We start from the raw sequence: 23,205 nt of genomic DNA on the forward strand, positions 1-23,205 counted from the left end.
CATATGCTCCAAGAATATTATTAAAACTGACTATAGATTTGTCGATTCTGCCACGTATTTAGGGGTTAAAATCAATGCCACTGTGGAAAAGATTGTCACTGAGAACTACTTGCCGCTTATTAAGAATATTGAAACGGAATTAAAGAGAATAGACGTGTTACATCTTTCACTGGTAGGCAGGGTGAATGCAGTTAAAATGTCTATGTTCCCCAGAGTGCTGTACCTGTTTCGCGCTATTCCTTTAGTAATAGAGGATAAGATTATGAAACATCTGGAATCCGTGTTTATTAGATTTGTCTGGCAATATGGAAGGGTAAGGCGCTCTACAAACCTAATGTCGTTACCTAGAGAACGGGGTGGGATGGCTCTCCCGAACTTAAGACTATAACTTTGGGCCTGTCTTTTGGTTCTAATGACCACCTTATTTCAGTCTGAATCTCCAATTGATACAGGACCTGGGACTGTAGATGGACAGCAGCCCCCCCAGATTTATAGGATGTTATTGGGTGGCAAGGCTGCAGGTTTACTGCAGAGTGAACTAGAGCGACGCTTTTATAAAAAAACGAGGCTGAAGACACTGTATGGGACATGGCAGGTGTGGAAAGCGATCATGAAATTTTTTAATATTCCGAAAGTAAATCCCTATGTACAACTGTGTAACTCGTCTCTCTTTCCCCATCTACGAACCAATAGAAATCTGCAGGTGTGGAAGAGAATGGGGATTAAATCTTTGGGAGATATATTGGAAGGAGGTGAAATCTTGGGATTCGAGATTTTGCAGGAAAGATATGGTATCCCAGATAGCCACTGGCTGGTATACGGCCAAGTTATCCATACGATCAGTTAGGCCCAGGATTTCATCGACAGCCGACTTTCCTACGATTGAGATACTTCACAGAGGTTGTAGGAAGATCAAGACTATCTATAACTGTCTATTGGAGCAAATTCAGGATGATATTGTGAAGGTGGAGTCTAATTGGGCTCTAGAATTGGGGGATCCTGATGTTGATGTGGATCTCGCTCTTTCATTGAACAAAAAGGTATTCCGGGCATCCAATCTTCGCGCCCAACATTATAAGACCATTTTAATTTATATCATACACCTATGAAGCTACATGCCTGGGGTATAAGTGAAAATGACAGCTGCCCCAGATTTAACGAAAGCCATGCTGATATTACACATATGTTCTTTTTTTGTAATCGGTTGGACGCTGTTAAAAATGAGATAATGAAGTTTTGGGAGGGGCTGAAGGGTCATTCCATCGATCTAACCCCTACTCTAATGCTGCTTGGCATAGACTCTAAGCTGGGCCTGGGGGAAGATGAAAGAGCCTTAGTGTTTTTATCTGTTGCAGTACTTCGAATTTTAATTTCTGCTGCATGGAAGGACGCGATTGCTCCGTCCTTCCAGATGTGGTTGTCCAGATTGTTGGGAATCCATAATATAGAATCATGCCTCTATGAATTTAAAGGTAATAGGAAGCGCCAGAAGGGTGTACGTCTTTGGGCTCCTGTAACAAACTGGAGAGCTGTCAGAGTGTGATGGGTTTTGTTGTAATTTTCTCTTTTATGGTCTGACAGGCTCGCTCTTTTAAGTCCCTTAAAGTGTCCTTTTCTCGTAATTTATTTCCTCTTTTTGTTAGGCCTCATCGCAAATTGTGTGTAAATATATTGATTGTTTGGCTTGTGCTGTAATTGTGTATGTAATAATTGATGAATTTTGTCCTTGTATGTACCACATTCCCAATAAAAATATAAATAAAAATTTTAAAAAAAGAGTGACAAGACTTTGCCTCAGACACACATTTTAATTTTATTTCGGCACATTACAGAGTTCTGTAACGGAGGGTGGACAGGCCCTGGTAATTAACCCCTTATACTCAGCAGGGTGCAGCACTAACACTGCTTTGAGAAGGGACGGGGGGGCAGGCAAACGCAGACAACCAATAAGTTGTCCGCCTTAATTCAGTAGATCACTTTGCCTGAACCAATGAAAGCGAACATTTATGGATGTGTGGACTTAATCACCTGAGGATTCAAGAACAAAATTAATTGATGTATTTCAGGTGTTTTTGGCAGGTTCAGGTGATATAAGAAGCAGCTTAGGGCCATATGTACAGACCTTTAGGGATAGCGATTTCCTAATTGTGATTCTCTGTGATTCACAATTAGGAAATCGCTATCCCAAATGTATGAAATTCTTTCAGTTTTATTCAGTGATTCCTAGGTTGTTGCAAATCTCCCTACCTCATGAATATTCATGAGTTAAGTCGCAGTTTGAGACCCACTGGGAATACCAGCCATCATAGATCACCATGTCTGTGATTGCTTATGAATGAAACAACTTTTTTTTAAATTAAATGCAGCCCATTTTCTTTAAAGGAACACAGGATGCATTTTCAAAAAAAAAAAACTTGAAGTTTAATTGTTGTTTTTTTTTAGATTAGGCAGTGGTCCCCATAGGACCCCTCCCTGCTGTTAAAATATATTCTTTTTTTTATTCTCAAAGGGGAAGGAGTCCCATTGCGAATGGGTTAACACCTCCTTAAAGGAGTCAGTAAAACTTGAAAATGATGCACCTGTAATTTGGTCGCAAAACTTTCATACACCCCATTCAGATTTAGTATTTGGGTGGGACGTCCTAAACACGCCGCTTTCAAATACTGAATCGCAAAGACAAATTGAAATTCGGAAATGTGCTACCGAATCACAACTTGTATTTTGTACATGTGTAAAAGTATGTTTTGTACATGTGTAAAAGTATGTTTTGTACATATGTAAAAGTATGTTTTGGGGCCAGAAACGGCTAGCCCAAAAAATGGTTTCTACATACGGCCCTTAGCTTCCAGTGAGTTAAGCTTCAACAACTGTCAGACAGCCTGGCCTCAGTCTCACTCATGGATCAGTTGATGAATGCTGATAATTGATGTCAGTCCGGGATGTTGTTGACTGATGTCAGCTCTGGTTGTTGGAAGATGTTAACTTATTGTGAGTCCTGGATGTTGGTGTCTAATGTCAGTTCTGGGTTTTGGTAACAGATGTCAGTTCGGGTTGTTGGTGCTGGATGACCCCCCCCCAACCCCCAGGCAAAGTTGCATCTATCATGAAAAATGACGGACCAATTTTATTCTGCACTATGAAACATTACGATCAGTATTGCAGTAGCTTTTTCAAACACCTGCACTACTTAATTTGTGCACAGGGGCAATATTACCATATTTCAGATGTTTGCGTGATTTCATCTTTATAGATAGACTATTTATGTTTTATTCTGATTCAGGTGTCTGAATAGGCTTTCATTTTACACACAGCAGGAGTCATAACAAAAGATTCCATGAGGAAGAATACGTTAGTGAAATCTTCTACATTACTACTCTTTACACTACTGACCATACCATCAATATCATCCGTGCAAAAATAGATACATTCGTAGAATTGATTGTGTTTTCACTTTCACAGGCAATATCTTTGAAGTGGTTTTAATAGGCCATACTGGGCAACAATTGGTCGCAATCGATTACACTTGGTCACAATGGTTTGTGATTTTTCATTTTTTGTCCCTAAAGGCATATTCCAACATTTGACACTCTTCAAAAAATCTCCATGCATTGTTCTCTGGTACATATTATACAATTCCCACACTAGAGTCCATACACAACTTGCCACATTAATATACTGTTCACCAGTCAGGACGTTTCAATAAGTATTTGTTTTACTAGTATGACAATGTGCCAAGGCTAGAGTCTCTTTGGCTTTTTGAATAGCAGCACATTTTTTTTTTTTTTTTTTTGCGTAAGACCTTTATTAACATAAATCAGAATACACAGCATGAGCCTACAACCCTGAGTCTTACATTTTGTGATTTTATCAACCAAACTTTAACTACCCCAACTTAAGACCTCTCATTGCTCTCATTTACATCCTATACAGTGAGCTGAGCAGTGTTCCATAATTCCCTCCAAGTGGTCTTCAGGGGCCATAACCTAACGGCAGTCATGCACCTCACAGCGTCACCCGCACATAAACTAATCCTCCCCATTCTCATGTAAGGAGTTCAGATAGTCCGTCAAAAAGCACCACACATCCTTGGGCCTAGATTTAACAGGCAAGTCTTCCTCATACGTTTGTAGTTTATCCCTACAAGTAGACATGCTATGCATCCACACCTTTGCAGTCGGTACCTTACGGCTGTGCCAGCATTGTGCCACCTGTCTTTTAGCTAACAGGAGCGCGATAGCACAGAATTTGCGCTTCAGCGCTCTGAATTGGGGTATAATACCGAGCAGGCAAATCTGTGGTGTGCAGTGCACCTCGTCTTCCAACATGACCGACAATGCGGCTGTGACCTCCTCCCAGTAACTGGCTACACGCTCACATTTCCATGCTAAATGTACAAAGTCCGCCCCATCCCTGTTGCAGAGCTTACATTTGTCTTCCTCTTGGAGCCCGTATCTGCGCATTTTCACCGGTGTATAATAGCTTTGGTGGATGAACTTGAAATGGATAATCCTCAAGTTCCCGTTTGGTGTCAGTATCTGTGTCAGGGCGCATGAACTGTACCATTCTACTTCTGTCAGTGGTGCATCCAGTAGTGCATCCCATCTTTCCTTGGCTTTAAGTGTGTGGCCCGCTATGTCCGATTGTGCAGCAGTGTAGAGCTTGGATACCAAGTGAGACAGATCACTCGTGGTGATCAGCATCTGTAAAGGCGCTAGTGTTTCCGGCTCCTCCGGGAATGTAGGGTAATGTACTTTTAATGCCCTCGTCAATCTGTAATATGTGAAGCGGAACAGAAGAGTTTGATTTTGTATATAATCCAAATTATCAAGTTCCATAAATGTGCCTCCCTGAAAGACGTCGCTCATTTTGTCGATCCCAGCTCTGGACAGTAGCGACATCCCCACTTTCTCGCTAGTGACTGATAAGGCCTGATGGTGCTGTAGCGGCATGTTCGGTGCATATAGTGGGGTCTTGTGAGCCAATTGACCTAATTTATTCCAGGCCTTGATCGTGGTGTCTACCGTGTTAATGTCTTTTGAATGGAGCGGGGGTCTAGTGTGTGACAATATCGCCGATAGGGGGACTGGATGAGCATCACCCTCCTCAATGGCCACGTGTGTAACGTAGGGGACTTCATGGTACCAGTACGCTGCGTACTGTGCCTGGGCACAGAGGTAATATAGGAGAAAATCAGGCACCCCGAACCCGCCTTTTGCTACCGGGAGCGTTAGGGTCTGTAGTTCAATGCGAGCTTGTTTACCCGCCCAGATCAAGGTTAGTACTAGTGATTTGATGCGTCTAAAGACCTCCCGTGTTGGCGTGATGGGAATGTTGTTAAAGAGATATAACAATTTAGGCAAGATGTTCATTTTGACGATCGCTATGCGATCAGCAATGGACAATGGCAGGTGTATCCAGCGACGGACTTTGTCTTCCAGTTTTGTGATTACCACTCCATAATTCGCACGCATGACTTCGTCAGGGTCCCTATGGAACATGACACCCAGATAGCGTATCGGGTCCCGCTGCCACTCTAGTGGATAATCTAGTGCAAAGGAAACAGTGGAATCGGTGAGGGGTATTAGTGATGACTTGGACCAGTTTATCGCCAACCCCGAGTGGCCCCCAAATCGGATGTACTCCCTGAGGAGCGGGTTCAAATGTGTTTCTGGATCGCGAACATAAAGCAACATGTCGTCCGCGTAGAGTGATATGTGCAGTGGTCTGGACACAAATTGCAACGCCGATTCCCTGTAATTTTGACGCACTATGCACGCCAGTGGCTCCAACGCCAGTGCGAAGAGGAGGGGTGACAGGGGGCAACCTTGTCTTGTGCCCCGACCAATGTCAAATGGGGCCGAAACGTACCCATTTATCCGGACCCTCGCACACGGTTTGGTATATAACAAAGAAATCCACTGAACAAATCTTTTAGGAAAACCCATCCTATTAAGGATGGTCAACATGTATCGCCATTCAATGGAATCAAACGCTTTGGCGGCGTCGAGTAGTACAGCCACTGCTTTAACCGAGGGTTTGAGATAGTGCGCCAGAGCAAACAGGGACCGTGTGTTATGTGAGGTGGATCTTGTGGGGACGAACCCCGCTTGGTCCGGGAGCACTAGGCGAGTCATCAAGGGGGACAATCTGACAGCTAGCAACTTTGCAAGAATTTTGGAGTCCACATTTATTAGGGATAGGGGCCTGTAGGAGTCACAATTGTCCGGGTCTTTGGCCGGTTTGAGGAGTGCAATGATCATAGCTTCTTGCAGAGTGGGGGGGAGCAGTGAACCCTCAAAGGAGGCGCCGTACATGTCCACCAAATATGGGGCAATGAGATCGACAAATTTCTTGTAAAATTCGGACGTGTATCCATCTGGGCCTGGCGCCTTACCATTTGGGAGCGATGCGATCACTTCAGTGACCTCCTCTACCGTGATCGGCCGAGCCAGATATTCCCGATGGGCATCTGACAGCCAGCCAATCGCCACATCATGAAGGTATTCGTAAGTTTCCTCCGCCGTAGCTGTTGGTTGAGATTGGTATAGTGTGCTGTAGGAGTCTGCAAAGCATTTGACAATGTCTGCCGAGTGTGTCTGAACTACGCCCGCTCCTGATTTGACCCGAAGGATAGCCGAATGCCCCCGCCCTTCACAAATTTTTCGCGCCAGTACACGCCCTGGCCTGCCCCCTTCCCCAAAAGCCCTGGCTGAGTGTTTGCGATCTAGATACTTGATTTCTGACGTTAGGAAGTCGGCATTTTCTGTGTGTAAATCTCGCAGTTGGGGTAATAACAGTATGTCCTGTGTGTTTTCATATTGCATTTCAAGATCCCTCATCCGATTTTCGCATCGGCGGATCTGGGTCCTGATGTCTTTGAGTACACCTATGGTGGTGCTAATGCAGACGCCCCTTATCGTGGCCTTGATGGCTTCCCAGAGTAGACGTGGGTCGTCCGTAGTTTGGGAGTTATTATTGAAGTAGTCCTTGATCGCCCTAGTCAGGGTGTCGACATATACAGGGTCCGTGAGGGCCTGGGAGTTAAATCGCCAGTGAAAGGGGGGGGGTGTGTAGTGCGGGATGTCCAGCTGTAATACAACCGGATTGTGGTCCGACAATGTGCGTGGGAGCACTTTCACCGTACGTGCCCAGAGTGCAACATCCCTGGACCCTAGCCAATAGTCCAGTCTGGACCAACTATTGTGCGATGCTGTGATGTATGTAGCGCCAGGATCGTCAGTGTGTTGTAGTCTCCAGATATCCGCTAACGCTAGATCGCTCATCATGTGATCTATCATAAGCCTCGCCTGCTTGTGTTGTTCCACTGATTGGGAAGACCGGTCCAGTCCGTCCCGCAGTGTTACGTTCCAGTCCCCCCCACATAAAATATGTGTGCCAGTGTGGTTCTGCAAGTGTCCCCAGATTTCCCGATAAAAGTCCGGTGCATCAATGTTCGGGCCATATATGTTGAGGAGTGGTATGTGTTGCCCCCTAAGCTTGCCGGACACTAGCACGTATCTGCCAGCTGGGTCTTGTGTCACATGCCTCTCTTCGAAGTGCACCCCCTTCTTGACCAAGATGAGCACCCCCCGGGAGTAGGAAGAATATGAGGCTCTGTAGGACGATCCCGCCCATCTCGACCCCAATGTAGCGTGTGTATGTGGTGCCAAGTGCGATTCCTGCAGGAATGCAATGTCAATATTCCACCTGGTGAGGCTGGCAAACACTTGCCTAATTTTCTGTGGGCGAGAGAACCCCCGTATGTTCCACGTAAGGACGTTTAGTCCGTTCCTGCTACCAGTATTGGAGCCTGGCGTACCCATTTGATACAGTACCATTCATTCCTAAGCACGCAAGCAGTCCGCCCCCATCCCGACCCTCTTCAGCTCCATGAACACCACCTTCACATACAAGCCCAAGCAGGGCCAACATGTAGAATGTACTGGTTTGCAATACCTTCGGTCTTAGTAAACAGTTAAGCATCCCCCCTCCCCAAGTCCCTCCCACTCCAGCAACCCCAACCTGCCGAAGCCTAACCCTCACAGAGCACAACTCCCCCAACAGTGTAACCAACAACTTGGTGCTCAAAGCAAAACTCGTGTAGGGTTGTACCCTCATGGAGGACCGCTAGTGGCACAGCACTTCACCCGATACACAGGTGCAGGCGACAGTAACTTGAATCAAACTAATGCGCAAAATATGTGTCCATTAATCCACAAGCCCACATTCCCAATACCACCCCCGCGCTGGATGTAGGCAATGAAGCAGACCCAAAGAGAACATAACCCCATTCTATAATGCACAAACTCGCAGGGGAGGGGTCATTCCCATTCAATGCAGTGTATCTCTTTCCCCGCACTTAATAATGGTCCGGCTACGCCCACTCTGGACCTCAGCAGCCTGTGCGGTCCGGACACCTCCAGTAGCGCACTTCTAGTAACGTGGGACGGAGCACAATGTCCACTGTTCCGCGACCCCCTAGGTTGTCCCCCTTCCAGATCTGAGGGCTTGCGATAACTGAGTATACAAAAAGACCCGACCCAGTGCACTCATGAGCGGCAGGAGCAGTCGCAACATGGCCGGTCTTTCTGAAATCCCATGATGAAGGCCTGGTAGCCCAGGGCGGGCAGGAGTGCTTGCGATAGTGCAGGGTAGGATAGGGCTACAGTCACAGTTAGTTCAGCCGCCCCGCACCCTTCCACCGCTCAATGCGCATATCAAAAACAAAGCGCCAGCAGCTCACCTCAGGCAGTCGCTCATCAACAAACCTTGCATAGACAGGCGATAGTGGCAGTTTAGCAGTACCTCGCGGTAATTTGTGCAGGCGCCTCAGTCAGAGTCTCTGTTCTGGTCTCGTCTGGCTTCCGACCTCGCCTCCTGTTGTATTTTCTTGACCAGATCGAAGGCCGCCTTTGGTGTTGGTAGCACTATCGTCTGTTCCTTCCACACCACTCTCAGCCGGGCAGGATACAACATGGAGTACCCAACGTTTAATTCTCGCAGCTTGGCCTTCACCGCAGTGTATTCTCTGCGTGCTTGCTGAACAGCGACCGTGTGATCGGGGTAGAATTCCAGAGTATTGCCCTGGTGAACGATTTTGCCCTTCTCCCTTGCAAGCCTTAGAATCACGTCTCTGTCCCTGTAATTTAGGATCCTCGCTACTATCGGTCGGGGCGTAGCGCCTGGTGGCGGTTTGGGGCCTAGCGATCTGTGGGCCCGTTCCACAATGAAGATCTGCGATAAGGCTTCTGCTCCAAAGATATCCCTACAGAGCCCTTCAATATACTGTTCCATGCGGCCTGTGTTGGTGGATTCTGGCAGGCCCGCTATTCGCACGTTATTGCGCCTCGAGCGCGCTTCCAAATCCTCCTCCTTTGCTTTTATTACCTCCAGGATGCGCTCCATTCCCGCGCATTTCGAGGTGGACGTGCGCGCCTCATCTTCTACCGCAGAGATCCTAGTTTCGGCTTCATCCAGTCTCTCACCGTGCTGTTCCTGTCGGGCAGCCATGCCATCCATCCTGCACGTTAGGTTGTCCAACTTCCCGTTGATGTCCTGTAGATTTGATTGTATCGCCAGCAGGATCTTCTCCATGTTGGTAGACGGTGGCGAGGCCGAAGACCCGCCGGCCTCCGTTGTGTCATCTACTGGCTTAGACCCCTTTCTATTATCAAAAGAGAGTTTTGGCTGCTGTTTGTCTGGTTTGCCCATGGTGGCGGGTGATGAAGGCACCTTACTCAACTGGGGTTTGGTCGCCCTCGTTACTCTGGTCGACGTCGCCGTGTTTCCGTTTTGGTGGTAGACAGCACATGTACTCAATGGCTAGTTCGTTCCCAAGGTGGCCCTCCCTGGTTGTAGTATTCCTGCCAGACTATGGAAGCGACGTGCACTGGACAGTGCCGCAGCGTTGGGGGACGAGGGAGATAGTAGCAGTTAGGGCGTCTAGCTGTTAGGCCATCCGGAGCTTCTGCCCCCTATTCGCGTGGTTCCTTGCCCCCGATGCCTGTTCGCACCCCAGTCATCTGCGTCTTGAACTCCGAATCGGCGGACGTCAGAAGGCCTCCAATGCGCTGTGCCCAGATGTTGTGCGCGCTGTAGCGTGCCCAGTCCCACTATCCGCCGGTCCGCCGCTAGGGCGCCTCGTTATATGAGCAGGGGCCCGTCTGTGTTAGGCCGCCGAAATCGCCGTTGCGGGAGGGGGTGCCGCCATCTTGTCAGGCAACCAGGCGAAGTGGAAGCGGACTCCGCCGCCAGTGCACAGGCCTGCAGCGGTGTGGACGCGGTCCCTGGTCCTGGCTGTCCGCGAGCAAGGAGGGGCGCTGATGTTGGGTTAAGCGGTCTGCCTGCTACCGCTCGTGCGTTGCTCGCGACATACCTCTGGTCGGCCGCCGGCCATTTTGTCTGGCAGTCCGGTGCGGGTTACAGCGATCTCAGTTTTTCTCCGTAACGAAGGGGAGGTGGCCGCCTCCGCAAACGTCCAACTGTGCTCCACATCTTCCTGCACCTGATCGTGGTCTCGCAGGGTGGATCGGTGGGGTTTTAGTGGCAATGAATCACATCGTGTGATATCGCCCGGCGGAGCTGCAGTTCAGGCAGCCATTCCGCTGTGCGCCCCCTAGCGCCTGAATAGCAGCACATTTAAATTACCCTGTTGGCTTTCATTCATTAGCTTGTTGTAGGAATTTAGAGAAGAGCATTTCAGTTAACTGCTTCCACTTTTTTGCTCATAACAATTTTCTTTTTTATATATGTAATCGCCTTGATCTTTTCCATGAGCAAACTCACAGGAGGGAGCAGCTCTTTTACTACTGCAACTTATTTTATGTCAATCTGCTGAACGTTTGGCAAGGGAATGTTTATAAAACAGTGTGAGTGTGTTGGGGGTGGGATGTGTGTTGGGGGTGGGATGTGTGTGGGTGGGGGTGTGTGATTAGGGGTGAATGGGGTGTGTGGTGAGAGTGCATTGGGACTGGAGTGCGTTGGGGATGCGGGTGCATTGGGGGAGGCGGGGGCATTGGGGGAATGCAATGGCGTTGGGGGATTTTGTAATTTAAAAAAAGCCCTTACAAGTTCCACCTTAAACAGGTTTGCAACTAAGCTAGATTTGCGCTCACCCACTAAGTCAGATTATCATTCTCACTTTAGCTTTTCAAAGATATTATTTCTCATGCAAACCGGATATTTTATCCCTCATACGCCTAGGCAGACTGAGTTACTCATACATTCAAACACTGTTATGACTAGCCGCTTGGTTTTGCAGCGCACTGCTAACTGTTTTTGGGCAATTCCATGCTATCTCATCAGTAAGACTGATTTCACTGCACTTGTAGGGGTTCAGTTCAGGTTAATGTCCATATGCTGTACTTTCTTTTAGTTTACATGGAATTATGTGAATGAACATCATTCCTGAGCGGAGGCGTGCCTAGCGTGCGTTCGCTCATGGTGAGTCAGGCTAATTTTGTGGTTGAATCCTTTCTGACATTCACTGCACCAGTAGGGTTTTTCCCCTGTGTGAGTTCTCTCATGCTGGGTCAGATGAATTTTCTGACTGAAGCTTTTTTGACATTCTTCACACTGATAGGGCTTTTCTCCTGTGTGGGTTCTCTCATGATGTACGAGATGGATTTTCTGACTGAAGCTTTTTTCACATTCGGTGCACTTATAGGATTTTTCTCCGGTGTGTGTCTTTTCATGCTGAGTAAGACTACATCTCTTAGTAAAACATTTTTGACATTCATTGCACTGATATGGCTTTTCTCCGGTGTGAATTTTTTCATGCTTAGCAAGAGTACTTTTATCGTGGAAGCTTTTCTGGCATTCAGTGCACTGATATGGTTTATGTCCCAAGTGTGATCTTTCATGTAATGTGAGACTGATTTTATGACGGTAGGTTTTACCACATTCAGAACACAAATACCGTTTTTCTCCTGCATGTGCACCTTCATGCTGAATTAAACTCGGTTTTTTGCTGAAACTTTTTGGACATTCAGTGCACCGATATATTTTTTGTCCCAAATGTTTCTTTCATGTCGTGTCAGATAGTGTTTTTGACTAAATCTTTTCTCACAATCAGAGCACTGATAAGGCTTTTGTTCAGAGTGCGATTTCATATGTCGAGTCAAGTAGGATTGTTGAGTAAAGGTTTTCTCACATTCGGAACATTGATAAGGTATCTCTCCTGTGCACCTCTTTTTCTGTACTGTCCTGTTCAAATTACAAGCTAGGTTTGTCTCTTGTGAAGTGCATGGGTACACTACTTCTGCAATCTGCACAGTCTTATAAATAATGTACACTGTTTTTTGATTCAAATTGTGCTGTTGTTCTGGCTCTTGCTTTACAGTCACAAAACCCTCCATCTCCTCGATCATGTGTGTCCTTGCTGCCCCCAACTTAAGTGTTCATTGACATAAGAAATTAGAGAGAATCCAGAAACTGCATTTACAATCAGTCAGCGACTCTGCTCTGTATTGTCGTTACTTCCTGGCCAAATCCAGCTTTTAGAAATTGGTTTCTTCTAAAATCTCTGGAACATCTCTCTCTTTGTAGTCTATTTGCAGCAAATGACAGAATCCTTAGGTTTTGTTCCTGTCCACACTTGAAGCCACCTGCAGTATATTAAAAAAAAGAATTAAAGTGAAATATCTTTCAAGGTGAAAACGAATTTTAACGAAATTATTTAACAGTGAATGGCAGCATTCTGGAAGTAATGCATGTACTTTTCTGATGGGATAGAGTTGGTAGTGCTTTGAGGCAAGGATAAATGAAACCAACATAAAATAAAGCAGATTGATATGTTAACAATAAGTGTGCACTCACTCATATCAGTAACATAAAATGATAAATCTATTTACATTTTGTATAGACCGTAAAAGAATTAAAAACAAATTGCTTTGCCATGTCGAATGATATCAAAATGAATAAACTAAATTTGAAACTTGCATAATCTTGTAAAAGGCAGACACAGGAAGATGGCTGAATGAAAGCCTTGAACGATTGCGCTGCCGGGCACCCAGCCTAATCCTACAGAATCCAGTACGCTCCAAAGGAGTTAGAGGTCAGACCCCTAGAGGAGGTCCCACGCATAGAGCCCTCCAGGTGGTAGAGGGGGCTCGGACTGACTTCCTACCATGATCGAGCGCACAGATGCCAAGGTGAGTGCCATACAGTGGCAGCCCAACAATTGCAAATTGAGCTTGGCGGACCAAGGGGGCCACAGACTCCACTTCCGAAGCCCCACGAAACCATGATGGGAAGAGCATAGACGCCTGCAGAGGCTTGGCTGAGATGTACTGGCACAGCCGGGCACACTGGGGCTGAATGGCTTACTAGAAATAAACTTATCGCTGGGGCACGCAATGCCGGTTGGAGCCTAGAAGCCTGGAGGATGGTTGCCACAATGACAGCGGCTAGATAATGCAGATGAGGTCAGCACAGTCCCCAGGCGGTAACTGTCCCTGCCCTTCCTGCGTTGTGGACTGCTGATGCAGAGAGCGTACACAGTTGCAGGATGCCTGCCTGAGAAGGCATAGAGGGCCGGGCCTGTGAAGTGCATACAAGTTGACATACAGGGAGGCTTGAGGGCTAGGTCCTTGCTCATGCCTTGGGGGACATTGCCTGGTTCTCCTTCATGTTCTTGTTCTGGAGGTAATAAGTGTCAGACAGACCTGAAGAAGACAGTCTGACCTGCAGTGGGCTGGGCCGCTGTTTTGAGAGGGTACCCAGGGGATAGCAGAGCACCTGCTGAGACATATAATTTGAAGGAGCGGGATAGGTCCCTGTGGCAAACACTATTCTGTGTAGTTATGGGCCGAGATAGATCTTCTAGAACAGGCCAACAACCAGAAATGTACAGATATACAGAGGTGGGAGGAGGCCCTGCATGGAACTCGCAGAGCAGACAAGGCCTATTTCCACGGGCGGATGAAATGTCCACTCCCCAGATACTGATGGCTATTACCCAACTGAAACAGATGCTAGAAGAATAAATGGATTCCATATTCATTGATAGTAATATTTGGGTCGCCATAAGGTGAGGGAGCGACTGCTGCAGACAGAACTAAATGTGGTTGAGCTCACTGCAAAACTGGCTCCTAATCCTCATCCAGGATAAACTTCCATCATTAGCAATTTAGGGGTCCTGAGTTCCAATCGTTACCCTTCTTCCTCCCCATCCTCGCCCAAGGTGGAACCCAACCCATCCACCAGACTCCCTAACCATTGGGTCTTTACTGCCCCTCAACACAAGAAGCCCATTGAGGACCACCCTTTCACCTATGAAGGGAACTGGCCTTCTCCTGCTACTCACATATCACCCTATGCTCACCCCCATAACAATAAATAACAGCACTCTAGATAACTAAGCCTACTAAACTCCCCTCCTCTCATCACTCCTACCTCAAGAAGCACCCCACTCACCCACTGTGCTTCCCAACACCTGGCACTCAACTGCCCTATAGCACATGACACATGGAGGAAAACTGTAGAACACCACTTCCCTCTACTCTCCATACCCCCTCCATGTCACCAACCACCAGCCACCAACCTCCAAGAAACCTCCACTTATACTTTCATCCGGGACTATGTGGAACCTACATTACCTACCTCTGTTCCTTTTACGAGGAGACATCACTCCCTTCCTATCACCAGACCAATTAACCACTCCTTATACCCCCGCACCCCCACTTGAGGTTGAACTGAAAGACATCAAGCAGGGTCTTCTGAACCTACTACACTTTTCTTCAATGATGGAGGAGCGCTGGAATCTCTACATGTCCTTCAAGAATAATCAATCATGCCTCCCCACTACGGCTAAACTCTGCCAAAGTCAAGACTCATCTTGGAAAACGAGACAAATTTTACCTGGAAATCTAGGCCTCGTTAACCATCACGCCAGTCCACATAGGATCACTGACCCTATGTCTGATGCTGACATTCACTCCTTTCTACTTCATTAAAATACCGCCCATAATAAACCTTCTCTCCCACCATCCAAGATCCAAACTATTTCCTCCAACTCATTTAGAGAATCCAGTGTCAATATCAGAACATTGTTGTTGGAGTCTCCTAAATATCTGATAGGGAGACTCCAGAGAATACAGTTGATGGCGGCCAAGTTTGCACTAATGAGACCATGCCAGTCTTCAGCGTCTCAGGCCTTGGCCGAGCTCCACTGGCTCTCAGTTATGCAGAGGGTACAGTTCAAGTCAATGTGCATAGTCTCTAAGGCTCTGTATGGCATTGGTTCCAAGCCATTACAGAGCAGATTTGAATGGTATGTCCCCCCACGTAACCTTCGCTCCTCTTCAGCTAAACTGGTGAGAGTATCCAGGTTTAGAAGAGTTAGATGTGGAGGAAGAGCTTTTAGTATTGCAGCAGCTTCGGCTTGGAACAAACTCCCAGACGAACTTAGACAGATAGGTAATCTGCTGCCGTCCAGAAAGAAGTTAAAGATCTGGCTCTTTCCTAGGGCGTAAGTATGTGGCCGTGACTTTCTTATCCTTTTTGACCCTGTACACGCTATTACACTCAAGGTTAATTGATCTCACGTGTTCAAGCGCCAGGATACCATAGGGTCACAGTGCGCTCTATAAATACCGAATACAATACATTCAATACTTTAAGCCTTGATAATTTACCACCAGTCTCCACATCTCCCCAAGAAGCTGATGTTACCAAATCCCACCTCAAGTCAATGCTTTTGAATTGCAGGTCAGCGGTTAGGCATGCTGCGAATACAGCCGACCTCTTATTCTTGCAAGATCTGGACCTCCTGATCCTACCACAAACTTGGCTTAATGTTTCCTCCTCACCAATTTTGGACATTCTAGTTCCCCCTGAATATAACCTAATCAGATTGGACAGACCTCACAAAGTTGGGAGAGGCGTAGCTTGCATCTCTCGCTCAACTCTCACTGGTTGCTTGTCTCTATTTGCATTTTCTCTCCCTTCTTCTTTTGCCTTCCTCTCTCTATCACGAGTCGGAAGCTGCTGGCTTCTGCTCTCCCTCTTGGTGCGGGTGGATGCATGATAATGCAGAGATGACTGCAACTGCTGACAAGACACGCACGCACCTGGAATGTGGAGGGCCTGAACTGCGGTAGAAAGATGTGGTTAGTGGCAGCGTTTCTTAATTGATATGGAGCAAACTCTGCTTTTTGCAAGAGCTGAATCTGATAGGAGCCTCGTGTTTGCGCCTGCGAGCGGGAAGGATGGGTGAAAAGTTCATAGCGGGATACTTCAACTACGCCAGGGGCACAGCCATCGTTCTCAGAAAGGGCTTCCCTTAGCATACGCACACTGCAATATGCAATCCCTAGGGTCGGTATGTGATAGTGGAGGGGGTTCTTGTAGGTCGCCCAGTGAGACTCATATCAATATACGGCCCCAACACCGAGGAGTGCAACAGGCCTTCGAATTATATTTTCCTCTACAGACCCTCAAATTCTTGCAGTAACATTTTTGCCTATGATTTTGCTTCTAGATCTCACAGTGCAATTAATCGATAGTTCGATGGATGAATGGTGGATCCCTTTTTTAGGTCTCGCCTACGCAGCACGCATGTGCTGCATAGGAGGACCTTTAGCCATCGCTCTACTGTTTTTGGAAGCACATACTTGTGCTTGTGGCGGCATCCCCCTTGCGGGAGCAAGCAGCGGCGCGCATGCTATTTGGCTGTTGCTCGCTCATGCAAGGCAGATGGTGCCACAAGCATGAGTGTGCTTGAAATCAGCTGCTGCTTCTTAGCGTGATCGCTTTCACTTTCGCGGCCGCGCCGCTTTCACAGCTGCGCGGCCAATGCTTGTTTATATTTGTTTTTAGTCATTTGAAAAGTGTCCACGCAATATGTATTCTTAGTTTCTTGAAGAACATCAACATTCTAGTAGGCAAAAAAATCGCAGGATACAAGATTAAAAGCAAAAACATAAGTATGATTTTTGGGCCAGGAGCTGTGACTGTGTTATCTTGCTGACGGGACTGTCAAACATGCAGTCTCTTGCGTCACTACTTAGCCTCCATATGTCCAGGTCTTCTCGAGGCATCTCGTCCTTCAGCCTCACCAACTCCATAACATGCTAAACATTAGGTTTGACAGTCTCACTTGTGAACTAGTGCTTCGAAACAGTCAAAGGCGCTCCGCATCTCCACCAGTGCAAAACCTGGTAGCCGGCGCAGATCCACCCCAGTGCACACACTAAAGCCAGTCAGGGCTCCGAGAGGCCGTACTCTCTACAAATTAACATGAAAGCCAAGCTGTTGCAAACTAATGCATACAGAAGCAGTATTTCCTTTCTGCCGCTCACCAGTCAGGCTTCAGGAGTACAGACCAGCCCCTACAACAAAGGCCCACCCGAAAGGTACACAACTACCACCTTGGGTGGCATTGAGATGCGGAGGTGCCCCTGAGCAAACTTAGCACTGTCAATGGACACCAAATATTGGTTGAGATCAGTTCAACAGAACAACACATTTCAAGATTTTGAGGCCCATACGCTGGAAGGTGGAAATACGCAGTGCGCTCTACAGTCGGCTGAAATCCCCTACAGGCTCAAGGGCAAATGAAAATATTCGCTGATCAAACATCATCTTGTTCGGGAGTTTAACTTTGTTATGAATTCTGGTATTCTCCCCGTGAACACCTTAGAGTCCAGTTTTCCTGCTGCAAACCACTGCAATCTAGCAATTTAGTCCAATTGAGGTTAACAAAACTACAACCCACAGAGTGCATTTGGTTGTTTAAGCAAAAAAATCCGGGACTGGATATGACTTTCCTGAAAACAATAACCCCATCTATTAATTTTGATTTAAACGCTTTTCTCCCATCATACAAAACCAAAGTAACACTCATGTCTTGAGCAACTAGATGCTTAAAATGCACAAGTATATTATACGCAAGTAAACTTCTGGGTTCCTCTCAAGGAGAAATGGGTACATACTTTTTTATCGATCAGTCAGTCGTCCCTCTTTTACAGAGCTTCGCTGTAGCACGTGCAGAAAACACACGCTCACTTTCTGCACCGGCCTTATATACGCACACTAAGGCAGAGCTCGGCGGGTGCCCAGATAACGCGTTTTCCGCGGCGGCAGAAGATAGATATCTGTACTTTGAAACACTGGTTTCATAATATGTAAACAGCCACAAGTGCCGGACCCGCCCACCGCCTCGTGAGACTGGAGAAGTGAAGAGACACACCGCGCATGACAAAAGGCAAATACACCCCTGCACACAGGTGACGGATTGTAGGCCAGAATCGCACAGAGTCGTAGTTGTGAACGTGCATGTTCTCACTGAAGAGGCTGACTTTTGACCTCTAAGTGTGTGTGTGCGTGAGTATGTGTGTATGTGTGTATTGTGTGTGATGCCGCGAGCTATCTCCTAACCACACTTCATCCCTTTGTAGGCCGGGCCAAGAATGATCCATCACACACTGTTTTATCTGTTGCACAGGAATGTGTAATCAAAAAAAATCACAAAGGCTACGAACCCATAAATCATTAAAAAGTACGCTTGAGTTTACAAGGCAATAAAGCACACTCAATATTAACAAGTGTCTTCCCCATCCTTGTACTAAAACTGCAGAGAGTAGTGTATTGCAACAGTCGATTTTAAGCACGGCTCTTTTGTCAGTAGAATCCCAAAAAGGGTATGAAAGAAAGAGAAACTGTCCTCCTAAACCTCCTGCTAACCTGTGGTAAGTAATTCATATTCAAAAAATTAAAATCATGACATGCCTAGCATTACACATTGTAATTACGCATAAAATAAAACGAGAAATAATACAGCCGGCATAGTATTGATAGAGATTTTAAAGAAATACAGACAATGGTATTTCATGGATAGAGTTCTAAGCCAAGTTAACAGAAGCAGTTAAAACAAGGTCAAATTTATTTAAATTATTTTTTCCCTTTACAGCAAGAGGAGAACCTTCTGGGGTTGTGAAAGAAAGAGAATAAAATGCAAAGTACAGAGTGCAAAATATTGAGGCCTCGTCCTGCTTGGGGCTCAAGCAAAATCCTGCTACTGTGTTTGGGGGGGAGGGATAATGGGCCAGAATAGGATATGGGAAACTCCCTAATTTTCAAAGGGACCCCTCTTTCTTCTCTCCAACCAAACGTCTTATTTCTTACAAAAGATCCCTGGAATGTCCCGAAGGAGCTCTGCAGATGGGGCTGGTATTAAAGCCTGATTTGCCACTCTAAACGGTTTACCACTGTCAGTCCTCTGGGTCCCAGTGAGCCGATAGCACTCAAACTTGATAAGGAGTATGCGCATGATGCGCCCTCCAGAAGCCACTCTGGGCCTTAATCCATGTTACAAACAGACCCGTTGGCTATGCCAATGCTTGTTCTATAGATAATACCAGTTGGAAGAGGAGGCTTGTTTGCTCTCCAAGTGCTCTGTATTTCTGCTTCTTTAAAGTTTGATCCAGGCACTGGGGAATGGACTCTGAGGTTGACACACTACGCGGAGTATTCACAAAGATTTGCGCAGAGCGGACCCAGCTGCACTCTGTTTTGAGGGTCCAGTTCTATGAATGAACGTCCCTACTCTCTGGTTGCATGGGCCGATACATTCACAGTGGCTGCTACTGTACACAACTGAACAAAAAAGGCGCTGTTCCTACAGATATCCACCAGGCCATGATTGAGTGATTGCCTCCAAACAGATTACACGCCTCCACGTGTCAGCTGGGCATCAGGACACCCCCACGCCGCACGGCCCTCCAGCTGTAGGCGAGTCTGTGCCCAGCACCTCAGGTCCGCCCTTGACCTTGGTGCCCCTCGCTGCTGCTCATTCTTCCTCCGTTTTTGCCCTCCTGTGCCTCTGTTTGGTTTGTTTTTATATTGCACTATAACTCTCTTTTTATTTTCTGTAGGTTAGCGTTTTGCCTGTAACTCTGTTTTTACTTTATGTAGGGTAGCGTTTTGCCACTTGTGCCCCTGGTGTGACCCCCCTCCTCTCCCTGCTTCCCACCGCAGTTACATCACGGCCCGCCCCCTTTTCTTCTGTGTCCTCCCCGCTCCCGCCTCCCAGCTGCTCCTCCCTCCCACTTGGCCTTAAATGGAGACCGTGCGGCGCAGGTGAGTGTGTCCTGCCCTCAGGACACCCCCACGCCGCACGGCCCTCCAGCTGTAGGCGAGTCTGTGCCCAGCACCTCAGGTCCGCCCTTGACCTCGGTGCCCCCTCGCTGCTGCTCGTTCTTCCTCCGTTTTTGCCCTCCTGTGCCTCTGTTTGGTCCGTTTTTATATTGCACTGTAACTCTCTTTTTTATTTTCTGTAGGTTAGCGTTTTGCCTGTAATTCTGTTTTTACTTTATGTAGGGTAGCTTTTTGCCAATTGTGCCCCTGGTGTGACCCCCCTCCGCTCCCCGCTTCCCGCCGCAGTTACATCGCGGCCAGCCCCCTTTTCTTTCTGTGTCCTCCCCGCTCCCGCCTCCCAGCTACTCCTTGCTCCCACTTCGCCTTAAATGGAGACCGCGTGTACGTGCAGCGGACACGCGCAGCGGGCGCACCGATGGCGCGCCAAAGGCAAGCCTTTCTACGCCCGTCCACGCCTGGACCACGCCCAGCGCCAGGACCCCTGGCCCCCAACGACGCCAAACCTCACGACGGACCTACGGCACCGCCACCCTCAACGCACTCAACGCCGGCCGACCCCCCGCCTGCTACCGAGCCACCCCGAACCGCACCCATGGACCCTTCACCTGCCAAGCCTGCAAGTTCCCCTGCATCGGGACCTGCACCGCACCCGCCAAGCCGAGCACCAGCAGCAACCACCTCAAGTGCATCCTGCTCAACACCCGCTCCGTCCACAGACATGCCGTGGAACTCTGGAGCCTGCTTGACACAACATCACCAGACGTCGCCTTCCAAACGGAAACCAGGATAAACGCCTCCTCAGCGCCTGACATCACCATCGCCATCCCGGACGGATACAAGATCACCCGGAGGGACCGCGTCAACCAGACTGGAGGAGGCATCGCCATCGTCCACAGGAACACCATCTGCATCACGACCAGCTCCGACGACACCTTCACCGCCGCCAAACACCTCCACTTCCAGATACACAACGACCCCAAGACCACACTCAGAGGCACCCTCATCTACAGACCCCCGGGACCACGCACACAATTCAACGAGGACATCACAGACTTCATCAGCCCGCACACCCTCCCCTCCGCTGACTACATCCTCCTAGGAGACCTCAACTTCCACCTGGAGAACAACAAGGACAGCAACACCACCACACTGCTGGACAACCTCGCCAACCTCGGACTCAAGCAACTGGTGAACACTCCCACCCACTACGCCGGCCACACGCTTGACCCAGTCTTCATCTCCAGCAAGAACATCTCCTTCAGCCACTCCACTGGACTTCATTGGACCGACCACAGCTGCGTCCACTTCAGCTTCAGAAAAACCACGACCCACCACCACCCGCAACAGGCTCCTCGCAGGAACTGGAACAAGATCACCGCCGAGCAGCTCACCACCTGCCTCAGCCAGAACCCTCCCGCCAGCACAACGGACCCCAACGGAGCAGCCAGCAACCTCACACAGTAGATCACCAACTGCGTAGACGACCTCGCACCACTGAAGACCCCCCCAGCAGACACAGGAGCAAGAAAGCCTGCTGGTTCACCGACGAACTTAAGAACTCCAAGAAGAACTGCCGCACACTCGAGAAAGCCTGGTGCATCGACCAGACTACAGACAACATGACTGCTCTCAAGCACGCCACCCGCAATCACCACCAGCTGATCCGCACCACCAAGAAGACAGCATTCAAAGAACGACTGGACAACAATGCCCACAACAGCAAGGAACTCTTCAGCATCGTCAAAGAGCTCTCCAACCCCAGCGCCGGAAACAACATCACTCCCTCGCAAGACCTCTGCGACTCACTCGCCTCGTTCTTCCACCGCAAGATCGCCGAAATACACAACAGCTTCAGCACACCAACCACGCACCCAACCACCGAACCAACGCCCCCCACCATCACCCTCTGCGCCTGGACCCCGGTCAGCACCGAAGACACCACCCACCCGATGAACACCATCCACTCCGGATCCCCAACCGACCCCTGCCCCCACCACGTCTTCAACAAGGCCGACTCCATCATCGCACCCTAACTCCGGTACATCATCAACGCCTCCTTCAACAGCGCCACCTTCCCAGAAATCTGGAAGCACGCCGAGCTCAGCGCCCTCCTAAAGAAACCTACTGCGGACCCCACCGACCTCAAGAACTTCCGCCCCATCTCGCTCCTCCCTTTTCCTGCCAAAGTCATCGAGAGGACCGTCAACAGACAGCTTGCTGCCTTCCTTGAGACGAGCGGATCCCTCGACCACTCGCAGTCCGGCTTCTGAGCCAACCTCAGCACCGAGACCGCCCTCATTGCAGCCACTGACGCCATCAGATCCCTGCTCGACAACGGGGAAACAGCGGCCCTCATCCTCCTGGACCTCTCAGCAGCGTTCGACACTGTATGCCACCGCACCCTAGTGCAGCCCCTCAACAACATCGGAATCCAAGAGAAAGCACTGGAGTGGATCATCTCGTTCCTCACCGGAAGGACCCAGAGAGTCCGCCTCCCCCCAATCAGATCCGAGGCCACCGAAGTCATCTGCTGCGTACCACAGGGATCATCACTCAGCCCCACCATCTTCAACATCTACATGAGCCCCCTTGCAGCCATCACACGCCAACACAACCTCAACATCATCTCCTACCCCAACGACAACCAGCTTATCCTCTCCCTCACCAACGACCCAGCCACCGCCAGAACCAAGCTACACGAAGGAATGAAAGACGTCGCCGATTGGATGAAGAACAGCCGTCTGAAACTGAACTCAGACAAGACGGAAGTCCTCATCCTGGGATCATCTCCCTCCGCCTGGGACGACTCCTGGTGGCCACCTGCCCTGGGCACCACTCCCAAGCCAACAGACCACGCACGCAACCTGGGCTTCATCCTGGACTCCTCCCTCTCGATGACCAGACAAGTCAACGCTGTCTCAACATCGTGCTTCAACACACTGCGCATGCTCCGAAAGATCTTCCGATGGATCCCTACCGAAACCAGGAAGACTGTCACCCAGGCACTCGTCACCAGCCGACTGGACTACGGAAACACCCTCTACGCCGGAACCACAGCAAAACTACAGAAAAGAATCCAGCGCATCCAGAACGCCTCCGCACGACTCA

At 48.5% G+C, this 23,205-nt stretch overlaps 1 pseudogene; it reads right to left on the reverse strand.

The window, feature by feature from the left end:
• Nucleotides 1-11,400: 11,400 nt before the first annotated feature.
• On the reverse strand, nt 11,401-12,572 carry LOC147737649 (uncharacterized; annotated as a pseudogene).
• Nucleotides 12,573-23,205: the final 10,633 nt, after the last annotated feature.

Source organism: Lissotriton vulgaris, chromosome 1_1 (assembly GCF_964263255.1).
Source record: "Lissotriton vulgaris chromosome 1_1, aLisVul1.2, whole genome shotgun sequence".
Taxonomy (NCBI): domain Eukaryota; kingdom Metazoa; phylum Chordata; class Amphibia; order Caudata; family Salamandridae; genus Lissotriton; species Lissotriton vulgaris.